The sequence below is a fragment of the Petaurus breviceps genome, unplaced genomic scaffold, assembly GCF_028583685.1.
Source record: "Petaurus breviceps papuanus isolate PSGF00001 unplaced genomic scaffold, PetGlider_PUasm1.0 128, whole genome shotgun sequence".
Taxonomy (NCBI): domain Eukaryota; kingdom Metazoa; phylum Chordata; class Mammalia; order Diprotodontia; family Petauridae; genus Petaurus; species Petaurus breviceps.
This window is the reverse complement of record NW_027185664.1, coordinates 2086866-2099051: the sequence shown is the minus strand read 5'-3', so window position 1 is coordinate 2099051 and position 12186 is coordinate 2086866. Positions and strand designations below refer to the sequence as shown.

General features: G+C 36.7%; 1 protein-coding gene and 1 pseudogene across 1 annotated transcript in view; both read left to right on the top strand.

The window, feature by feature from the left end:
• The window catches only part of LOC138171463 (activated RNA polymerase II transcriptional coactivator p15), a 216307-nt gene that overhangs the window by 131192 nt on the left and 72929 nt on the right, over positions 1 to 12186 (top strand). The gene's annotated exons all lie outside the window — the stretch shown is intronic.
• On the top strand, positions 2819 to 8836 carry LOC138172287 (bifunctional riboflavin kinase/FMN adenylyltransferase-like; annotated as a pseudogene).

Here is a 12186-nt window from a genome sequence, read left to right as displayed (position 1 = left end):
ATGGCTCTATTAAATTTGGGAAATAATAAGAATAAGAAAGTGGGTAATTCCTTCAAAGAGAATGACCAAAGAAAAGACAAATTTGCTGATTAAAATGCTAAAAGAAAATGTCATAAAACTCTCTAATAAAATGCAAAAAGCATCTAAAATGGATTAAATAACATAATTCAACATTTCTTTTCTTTTCTTTTTTTTTTTTTTTTTAGCAATTGGGGTTAAGTAACTTGCTCAAGGTTACACGGCCAGGTGTTTCTGGGTGGGTGCTAAGTGTCTGAGCCCAGGATTCGATCTCCAGGTCTTCTCAACACTGGAGCCGGTGCTCTTACTCGCTGTGCTACCTGGCCACCCCTCAACATTTCTTTTTATAGGATATACATTTAACTTAGACAGCTCTAAACAGATTTAAAATGAAAATCTGCTGCCAAATGACAAAGACAATGGGTCTAATGATATCAGACAAAAAGGGAATTAGGTGAATAATCAAAAAAAGAAGACAGCTAATTTTAGCCTGAGGGCACCTTAGAGCACTAGGTCCACATTGCATATCTGTGGACGTAAAAACCTAGCCTAGAGGAAGGTGGACTGATTTTACACAGGATCTGTTTGGAGCTGGAGGGGCTTCTACCATAGGTACCTGAAAGACCAGAGATGACTTGCTGTCGTAGTAGAGCTAAAGGGCTTTTCTTTGGCTTTGCTCACATATCTCTCCTGGGTATTAGACCTTCTTTTCCACCACAGTATTCATGTAATTTTTTTCTAAGGTCAGACCCTGGCTTACTTGACCTTTGTCTTGTTACTGGACTTTGATGACTCTGGAGGAGAGAATAAAGCTGAAGACTGCACAACTCTGCCCCACTCATATCCAATTCAGACCCAAGTCAAGACATCACCCTCATGATGTCACTGATCCTCTTGTAGAATGCACAATGAACAATAATAAGGATTCTGTGTGAAGTCTCTACACAAAGCAATGGACTATGAAGGCAGGTGATGTGAGTTCAAACTTCACACATACTTCTTAAACATGTGGCTCACTACAATTATGGTGGTCTAAATTTAAGCTTATTCCTCCCGTGTAGGATATATTTGTGGGAAGCAGTGAACTAGGTTCTTAGGAGAACATTTGGTATTAACTGTCTCTATCATGTTCTCTGATGAGTCAGTGCCCTCTGGGGACCCAACCTGCCAATTTAAGCAGAGATTGGGGAGTGCTGCTATTTCTTCTTCTTCTCTTCCTTTTTCACTTTTCTTCTCCTCTCCCTTCTTCTTCTTCCCCAACTCCTCCTTCTTCTTCCAAAAAGCTGAGACAATTTATTTTTTGTTCTTTGTGGATTTCATTTTTGATTTTTGGAAATATAGCTCTGGAAAAATGGGCTTTTAAAAGTCCATTGTGAGATGCAGAGGCAGGCCTGGAAGGGGCCTGATCAACTTGGAGGGCAAGTCTTCCCACCAACCACAAGGGCCACTACCAGGCCTATCACCAAAGGGCTGGGACCGTAAAGAGCGAGGTGAGAACCAAATACAGGGGCCCCTGTCCTGAACAGCAAATACTCCTGGGGCTACCACTTCATAGCCCCCCCCCAAAAGGCCCCGATCAGGACCTCCATAGACCAGGATGACAGAGTGAACCTCACCTGCTCCAAACCCCCCCTCTATCCCTGAAAACATAGTAATTATTGCCCCAGGGCAAAACCCTCTACAGTAAAGGCTTGGGATCCTGTAAAGGAAATGCAAATTTAAAGATCTTCCCTGCCCCTAGGCTAAAGTGCACCTGGAGCCTGGGGTGGGAGGCTTGTTTTTCAGTAGATACTTTTTGATTGGCCAGTGGGTCCAAAAGGTTGTTACATTCTCTGAGCCAGGAGAAGGCTATATAAGCCCTGATGTGTACCTTTGTTTTGGGGGCTCACTTTGAGAAGTGTTCTGTGATTTGATATGGATTCTGGGAAGCCGTTGTCCAGAGACCCCCCGGCTTTGAAAAAACCCAGATATTGAAACGCAGATGTTGACTGGGTATGGATGTAATGGTTGGACAGTTTGAAATCTGTCTACTAGATCTGTTTCTGTCTTGATAATTCTGCCTGTATACTTTGAAGTTCGGGGTGCTGACCTTTTCCCCTGAACAAGGTAAAACGATATATGTCCGACTGATTAAAGTAAGCTTGTTAACCCATTTTGAGTTGCTTTCCTTTAACAAAGCAGATCTAAGAACCTGTGGTGGCAGCAAACCCTGAGGACGCTTGGGGTGCTTGCTGCTACAGATCCCTAGAGGAAGGACATGGCTAGGGCCCTGCCTCAAAATGGGTAGAAAGCAGACTACAAAGACAAAGACTCTGGAGTCCTACTATCCTCAGAGGGAGGAACCAAACTCAGAGAGAGACAATGTGGACTCCACACCCACAGCTGAAACATCAATAGGGAATGAGTCCCAAGCACAGAAGGCTCTCCTAAATGAGATCAAATGGAACTTTGAAAACCAAATGAGAGAGATAGAAAACAAAATGAATAATTCTCTCAAAACCAAAATAGCAGAATTAGAAAAACATTATAATGAAGAAAACATCTGTCTAAAAAGAAAAGTGTATGATATGGAAAAGGAGCTCCAAAAATTAACCAAGGAAAATGATTTGCTAAAAACTAGAATCAACCAAATTGAAACAAATAACTCTATGAGGAACCAAGAATTAGTCAAACAAAACAACAAGAATAAAAATTAGAAAAAGAGGTAAAATACCTCAAAGAAAAAATAACTGACCTGGAAAACAGATTCAGGAGAGATAATATGAGAATCATAGGCCTACCAGAAAATCATGATGAAAAAATGAGCCTGAAAAACATTCTCCAAGAGCTTGTTAAGGAAAACTGTCTTGAGATACTAAAACCTGAGGGTAAAATAGAAATCGAGAGAATCTACCGGACACCTGCTGAAAGAGATCCCAAACTGAAAAGTCCTCTAAATGTTGTGGTCAAACTCCAGAACTACCAGATAAAAGAGGAAATACTTCAAGCAGCCAGAAAGCAACAGTTCAGATATCAAGGGGCCACAGTGAGGATTGCACAGGATTTGGCAGCCTCCACACTGAAAGATCAGAGGCAGTGGAATACAATTTTCTGGAAGGGAAAAGAGCTTGGGTTACAGCCAAGGATCACATACCCAGTGAGACTGAGCATATTTCTTCCAGACAAAGAGATGGTCATTCAACGATATAACAGAGATCCTTCTTGATAAAAAAGCCAGAACTCAATGGAAAATTCAACCTCCAATTATGAGATGCAACAGTGATGTAGAAAGGTAAACAAGGAAAACACACACACACCCTGCTATTTGATAAGAGCAAACTGGTTATAGAGAAGTAGAGGGTATGAGTATAAAATACACAAAATGATGATTAAAAAAAATCTTATTAAGGGCTACAAAGGAACTGCAATGGAAGAAAAGGAATGAATAAGTGGAAAAGGGTAAATTATGCCACACAAAAAGGCATAAAAACTGTATAGCAGAGGAAAAGAAGGGAGGGAGATGGGAATCATATGAGCTTTTCCCTCATTGGTTCTGGTGCAAGGAGGGAATAACAACCAGTTAAGCAAAGGACTCTATGGAGAAGATACACAAAAAGTATCATTTCAGAGGGAAAGAGGAGAGGGAGAGGAGCTTCGCATGAGACTTGTTCCTGTCACTCTTGGTGCGAAGAAGAAATAACATACTTTGTTAAGTATAAAAATATTCTACAGGTAGTAGGAGGGGGAAAGGGCTATGAAAGTGGTTAGTAGGTGGTTAAAAGGTGGTTAGTAGGAAGGGAAGAAGTAAGGGGAAAGGGGAGGAAAAGGGAGGGGGGCTGATAAGGGAACACTGAGGGAGGCAGTGGTCAAAAGGAAAACTATTATGGGGGGGAAGGGAGAAGGAAGGAAAACTATGAACATTAACAGGGGCAGGAACAGGATGGAGGGAACAAACAGATAACAATCCTAACTGTAAATGTGAATGGAATGAACTCTGCCATAAAACGGAGACAGATAGCAGAATGGATTAGAAATCATAATCCTACAATATGCTGTTTACAAGAAACACATCTGAAACAGAGGGCTACACACAGGGTAAAGGTAAAAGGCTGGTGTAAAATATATCATGCCTCAGCTAAAGTAAAAAAAGCAGGGGTAGTAATCCTTATCTCAGATAAAGCAAAAGCAAAAATTGACCTAATTAAAAGAGATAAGGAAGGAAACTATATCCTGTTAAAAGGCACCATTGAGAATGAAGCAATATCATTACTTAACATATATGCACCAAGTGGTATAGCATCCAAATTCCTAGAGGAGAAGGTAAAAGAATTAGAGGAAGAAATAGATAGCAAAACTATACTAGTAGGAGACCTTAATCTCCCCCTCTCTGAACTTGATAAATCTAACCTCAAAATAAACAAGAAAGAAGTTAAGGAGGTGAACAGGATTTTAGAGAGGATAGGTATGATAGATCTCTGGAGAAAACTGAATGGGGATAAAAAGGAATATACTTTCTTCTCAGCAGTTCATGGCACATACTCAAAAAGTGACCACGTTCTAGAGCATAAAAACCTCACAATTCTATGCAGTAAGGCAGAAATATTAAATGCATCCTTCTCAGATCATGATGCAATAAAAATTATGCAATAAAGGACCATGGAAAGACAGACTAAAAACTAATTAGAAATTAAACAATTTAATCCTAAAGAATGAGTGGGTCAAACAAGAAATTATAGAAACAACCAGTAATTATTCAAGAGAATGATAATGAGACAACGTATCAAAATTTGTGGGATGCATTAAAGGCAGTCCTTAGGGGAAGTTTTATATCCCTGAGTGTATACATGATTAAATTAGAGAAAAGGGAGGTCAATGAATTGGGCATGCAATTGAAAAACCTAGAAAAAGAACAGATTCAAAATCCCCAATTAAATACTAAATGAGAAATATTGAAAACCAAAGGAGAGATTAATAAAATTGAAATTAAGAAAACTAATGAATTAATAAATAAAACTAAGAGCTGGTTTTATGGAAAAACTAACAAAATTGATAGACCCTTAGTCAATATGATAAAAAATAAAAAAGAGAGAAGGGCAGCTAGGTGGCGCAGTGAGTAAAGCGTCAGCCCTGGAGTCTGGAGGACCCGAGTTAGGTTCCGGCCTGAGACACTTAACACCCACACAAAAATACTATCCTTGTAACCTTGGGCAAGATACTTAACCCCAATTGCCCTCCAAAAAAAGGCCAAAAAAAAAAAAAAAAAGAGAGAGAAGAAAACCAAATTATGAGTATCAAAAATGAAAAGGGTGAATCTACCTCCAATGAAGAGGAAATCAAAACAATAATTAGGAATTATTTTTCCCAATTGTATGCACATAAATATGACAATCTTAGGGAAATGGATGAATATTTACAAAAAATGCAAGTTGCCCAGATTAATTGAAGAGGAAGTAAATTACTTAAATAACCCCATCTCAGAAAAAGAAATTGAACAAGCCATCAGTCCACTCCCTAGGAAAAAATCTCCAGGGCCAGACGGATTTACTAGTGAATTCTATCAAACATTTAAAGAACAATTGATTCCAATACTCTACAAACTATTTGGGAAAATTAGTTAAGAAGGAGTCCTACCAAATTCCTTTTATGACACAAATATGGTACTGATACCTCAATCAGGAAGAGATAAAACAGAGAAAGAAAATTATAGACCAATCTACCTCATGAATGAAATATAGATGCAAAAATTCTAAATAAAATACTAGCAAAAAGACTACAGCAACTTATCTCAAGAATAATACACTATGATCAGGTAGGATTTATTCCAGGAATGCAAGGATGGTTTAATATTAGGAAAACCATCAGTATAATTGAGCATATCAACAATAAAACTAGCAGAAACCACATGATCATCTCAATAGATGCAGAGAAGGCTTTTGACAAAATACAACATCCATTCTTATTAAAAACATTAGAAAGTATAGGAATAAATGGAGCCTTCCTTAAAATAATAGGTAACATGTATTTAAAGCCATCAGCAAGTATTATATGTAATGGGGAGAAGCTAGAAGCACTTCTCATAAGATCAGGGGTGAAACAAGGGTGTCCACTATCACCCCTCTTATTCAATCTGGTACTAGAAATGTTAGCAGTAGCAATTAGAAGAAAAAGAAATCAAAGGAATCAAATTAGGCGAAGAAGAGACCAAGTTATCACTCTTGGCAGATGATATGATGATATACTTAGAGAATCCTAGAGAATCAAGTAAAAAACTACTTGAGACAATAAATAAATTTGGCAAAGTTGCAGGATATAAAATAAACCCACATAAATCCTCGGCATTCCTATATATTTCCAATGAAATTCAACAGCAAGAGATAGAAGGAGAAATCCCATTTAAAGTTACTGTAGATTGCGGTTTCTGTTGGGTCAGTGGCGCGCAGAGGTTCTGTCCAGCGACCTTCGCCTGCAGCGTTCGGTCGAGGCCCATTGGCCGCCAGTCTCGCGCCCTCCACGCGCGCCTGATCGCCCTTCGGAATCTCCCCCCTCCTCCCACTCGCGGCTGGCCAGGGGGAGTCGTTGCCCTGAGTTCCACGGCGACTCCTCCGCTCTCTTCCCCCGGGCCGTCCGCCGAGCCCGGAGCCAGCGCCGTGATGAAGCACCTGCCTTATTTCTGCCGGGGTAAAGTGGTGAGGGGCTTCGGACGGGGCTCCAAGCAGCTTGGCATCCCCACAGCTAACTTTCCTGAGCAAGCAGTCGATAATCCCGAGTGATTTATCCACTGGGATTTACTATGGTTGGCCCTCGGTTGGAAACGGAGACGTCCATAAGATGGTTTTAAGCATAGGATGGAACCCATACTACAAGAACACTAAAAAATCTATGGAAACTCACATTATACATACCTTCAAAGAAGACTTCTATGGGGAAATCTTTAGTATAGTCATTACTGGCTACATCAGACCAGAGAAAAACTTTAGTTCACTTGATGCCCTTATTTCAGCAATTCAAGATGATATTGAAGAAGCTAAGAGACAACTGGATTTACCAGAACATTTGAAACTCAAAGAAGATAATTTCTTCCGTATGCCAGAAAGCAAAATAATGAATGGCCACTGATCAAAAGTCAATTTAGTGTTCATTTTTTCCTTGCTTTCCACCATTTTATCATTGCTGCAGCCTTGTGTTTGGTTAACTCAAGAAAATTTTCCCAAATCTGAATTTGTTTATATGATACAATGTAGTTGCCATTTTAAGTGTAAATTAATCTTACATTTATACCCATCATGCAGCAGTACCAAAAAGATTTCTTTTAAAAATCAAGATTGTTTTTAGTATGTTGAACTATACAGAAGCTTTGTGAAACACACAGTAAAAGCAGAGAGCATAACAGGATCATAACAGCTTTTTGTGATAGAAATATATGTATATAAGTGAAAACTTTTGGCTTAGCTTTAAGTCATTTGCTGCAGATGAAAACAGATGATTCTAGTGGCTACAGATAATGCTACTAGATTTAGATGCTATGGACAACTAATGCATTTTGTAAAGCTTTGGCAGTCTAATGCTCTGAAAAGAAATGATGGTGAACTTTTTATTTGATGTGTGTAGTGTAATATATTTGTTTAAGATGAGATTTTGTGAAACTTCATTTTATTTGGGATTATTTACTTAAAAGAAGTTTCTTATTAGGGGTCATTATTGCACTTTTCCCATTTTATATTTATTTTCATGCCCTGAAATTCTTAAGTTTTTGAATTTCAAAAAATAGTTTAGAATTACAGCTCTCCATTTTCCATGTTTGCTGACCTCTTATTATAGATGGTATTTGTACTCAAAATTATTTGAGCCTTTTACTCCTTAAACTTTGATTTCTTTCTGTTCATAATATTCTTTCCAATTTATGATCTTTATGCATAGTGTTATATCTAAGTCCTTTCCCTCTACTACCATTAACTCTGAACAATGATAGACATGCAAAGATGATTGAATTCCACTTCAGAAAAACAAAACTTTAAATATTTAAGTAAAATAAACTTTAAATATAAAAACAACCCCAGTTTTTAAAGTAACTCATTAAAGTGTGTTTTTTTGGGGGGGGGATGAAGGGGGAAAAGGACAGGGGAATAGTCAAGTCAGAATTAACCATAGATAGAAAAAGCCAAGTTCAGCTAAATGTTTCCCAGAGGGAAAATATTTAAGGGCCAATTAAATTAGAATATATTTTTAAAATTATTTAACTTATTTTAAATGTAAATTATATATGTTAAGCCTGTGTAAGCTCTGCTGTAATTGTGTGATCACAATATTAATGCCAGTCTTACTAATACTTGTCACTTGAAAAAGGATTTAGAAAATTTATAGGTTAAAATTTTCTTTAGATCTTCCCCTTTAGATCTCATGTACTTTTCCTCTTTTTAAATAAACACCTGAATTTTTGATAAGTTCTTTTTTTAAAAGAAATGCTATTACCAACATTGGAATTTTAGGAAAATGTACTTGGATGTCATTTCCTTTAGGCCCTTAAATAGATTACCTCTACTTTATAAACTAAACTAGAAAAGAGAACTTAGAAGAGATCTTACTTAGCCATTCCTAAAGTACTTCTGTTAATTTGATTTAAAGGGAACTTCATTGTGTAGTGCCTTAAAGATCAAAATGTTCAGGAGTAGACATTCTAAGAATGTTAAAAGAAAAACAAGTTCAGACTTATAAACAGTGATCCCTTGAGGAAAACTACGGTTTTTTAAAAAAATTGCAAAAACCAATGGCGGATGAGTGGATGACTCACTTAAATTAAGTGTTTTAGATTACTTTGTAAAGGACTTGTTTCGACAAAGACAAAGTTCATGGGATTATTGCTTTTATTTTCCCTATTTTAATATTTAAGTGCCATTTAATCAGCAACCCCATAATTTATTGTCTAGTAATAAAATATTAGTAATTTTACAAAGTAAAGGTTCAAAGTAAACATTTATAAAGTACAACATGCACACATGCTTCTTGTTGGAATAATTTTAAAATAGCACTCTACTTGAATCGCTTATCTTTCTGTTGTAACATTTGTGAACTCTGAAAACTTTTTTGTATTTTACTTTACTGGCGATTAGCCTTTTTTTAAGGCCATTATTTTTTGATTGGATGTTATTGTTTTTGATGTTTGGACTTAACTAGAGATTAGTTATAACATATTGACAGTTTAATGTGGTACAAGAAATGTTACTTGTGGGGAGTGTGGTTTAAAATTAAACATTTATGTTTTTAGAAATTAAAATAAATCTTGATTAAAAAAATAAAGTTACTGTAGACATTATAAAATATTTGGGGATCTACCTGCCAAAACAAACCCAGGACCTATATGACCACAACTACAAAACACTATTCACACAAATAAAGTCAGATCTAACTAATTGGAAAAATATCAATTGCTCATGGCTGGGTCGAGCTAATATAATAAAAATGACAATTTTACCAAAATTAAATTATATATTTAGTGCCATACCAATTAATTTGCCAAAAAACTACTTTATAGAGCTAGAAAAAAATAGTAACAAAATTCATTTGGAAGAATAAACGGTCCAGAATATCAAGTGAATTAATGAAAAGAAATGCTAGGGAAGGTGGACTAGCTATACCAGATTTCAATCTGTATTACAAAGCAGCATTCATCAAAACTACTTGGTACTGGGTGAGGAATAGAGGAGTGGATCAGTAGAATAGATTAGGCACACTAGATTCAGAAGTCAACGGCTATAGTAATCTATTGTTTGATAAACCCCCATACCCTGGTTTTTGGTATAAGAACTCACTATTTGACAAAAACTGCTGGGAAAACTGGAATATAGTATGGCAGAAACTGGGCATAGACCATTATCTAACACCATATACCAAAATCAAGTCTAAATGGGTGCATGATCTAGGTATAAAGGTTGATACTGTAAGAAGTCTCCTAAAACAAGGAATAGTTTACCTGTCAGACTTGTGGAGAGGGAAAGACTTTTTGACTAAACAAGAATTAGAGAACATTATAAAATGTAAAATGGATAATTTTGATTACATGAAATTGAAAAGCTTCTGTACAAACAAAGCCAATGTAACCAAGATTAAGAGGAAGCTGGGAAATTGGGAAAGAATCTTTACAACCTGTGTCTCTGACAAAGGACTGATTTCTAAAATATACAGAGAATTGAGTAAAATTTTTAAGAATACAAGTCATTCCCCAATTGATAAATGGTCAAAGGATATGAACAGGCAATTTTCAGAGAAAGAAATTAAAGATATCCATAAGCACATGGAGAAATGCTCTAAATCACTATTGATTAGAGAATTGCAAATCAAAACAACTCTGAAGTACCACATCTCACCAGTCAGATTGGCTAAGATGACAAAACAGGAAAATGACAAATGCTGGAGAGGATGTGGGCAAATTGGAACACTAATGCATTGCTGGTGGAGTTGTGAATTGATCCAGCCTTTCTGGAGAGCAATCTGGAATTATGCCCAAAGGGCTATAAATACTTTCATATCCTTTGACCCAGCAATACTGCTCCTAGGGTTATATCCCAAAGAGATCATAGAAGTGCGAAGAAGACCCATATGTACAAAAATGTTTATAGCAGCTCTTTTTGTGGTGGCAAAGAATTGGAAATTAAGGGGGTGCCCATCAATTGGGGAATGGCTGAACAAGTTGTGGTATATGCATGTTATGGAATACTATTGTGCTATAAGAAACGAGGAACATGTTTTTTTCTTTTCTTGAAGAACACACGGTCTTCATATTTACCTGGAGAGGCTTATACAAACTGATGCTTAGTGAGAAAAGTAGAACCAGGAGAAATTTGTACACAATTACAGATACAACGTATGTGTGATGACCAACTTTGATAGAATGGACTCTTCTCAGCAATGCAGTGATATAAGTCAATCCCAAAAGACTCATGATGGAGAGAATATGTGCAGAGAAAGAACTAGAAAGAATTGAGTTTATATCCAGGTGGAAGCAAAATACCTGATCTTTTTCCTTCTCTTGTTTGGTTTTATGTCTTCTTTACCATGCTTCATTCCATCTGATACAATCTGTCTTAATAACCTGACTAATTTATAATGTGAAAGTAAAAAAAAAGTCCATTGTGTTTTAAATGGAACTACTTGATTCCATCTTAAAACCCAAATCACTCTGGCTTTCATTGAATGGACAATAATAGCTTCAACCCAAGCCTCTGTGGCTCATTGTTTAGTTTTTGATGGATTAGGATGAGTGATTGTAGCAATTGTTTTCTACAAACTCTGAGGGTCTTCCCCTTCCATATGATATCTTTGTGATGATAAATTGAAGCATCTTTTGTCTTAATTCTTACCCAAACTTTAGTTATTGAATAGATGTGATCTCAGACAAATTGAGATATGGAAAAGACCTTAATTTAGAAAGGTCAAGGTCATCCACTTTTGTCTTGCCATTGGATTTTGATGACTCTGAAGAAAAGAGTAAGACTGAAGACTGTGCATAGTTCTGACCTGCTCATATCCAATTCACACGCAAGTCAAGATATCACCCTTGTGATGTCTTTGGTTCTCTTTGAGAACAAAGGATAAACAAGAACAATTTTAAAAGTTCACATGCCAGATAACAAAGATGTATACCTTCTTATCCTATCCAATTGTCCCTCCAGTCTATTTTACCATCTGTATGCCGTCAAGAATGTATCCCACCTTTTTACCTCTACTTTATATTTCATGCTCTAGGAACAGTAATTAAACAAATAATAACAGAAAGGTCATGTCAATTGACTGCCCTATCCATCAACTCACCATCCTTGTGACTCCACATATCCAAACTCCCTGGCCACCACTTTCCAATGTATATTATCTTCTCTTAATAGAAAGTAAGTTCCTTGAGGGCAGAGACTGTCCCCCACCCCCGCTTTTTTTGTATCCCTAGTCCTTACAACATTACCTAGAATGAAGTAATTTACCTAGTAAATTATTTTTCATTCAATTATCCAAAGCAGAGATTCTAAACAATATTTTATAGGCAATGACTGTAATAAAAATGATGGGGTGAACAAAAGGTAAAACATTTTAAAAATTACTTACCAAACAATGATTGTGCAAAAGAAGAGATTATAAAAATAATTACAGAATACATTAAGGACAGTGACAACACAGGTCCTATATATAAAAATCTGTGGGATG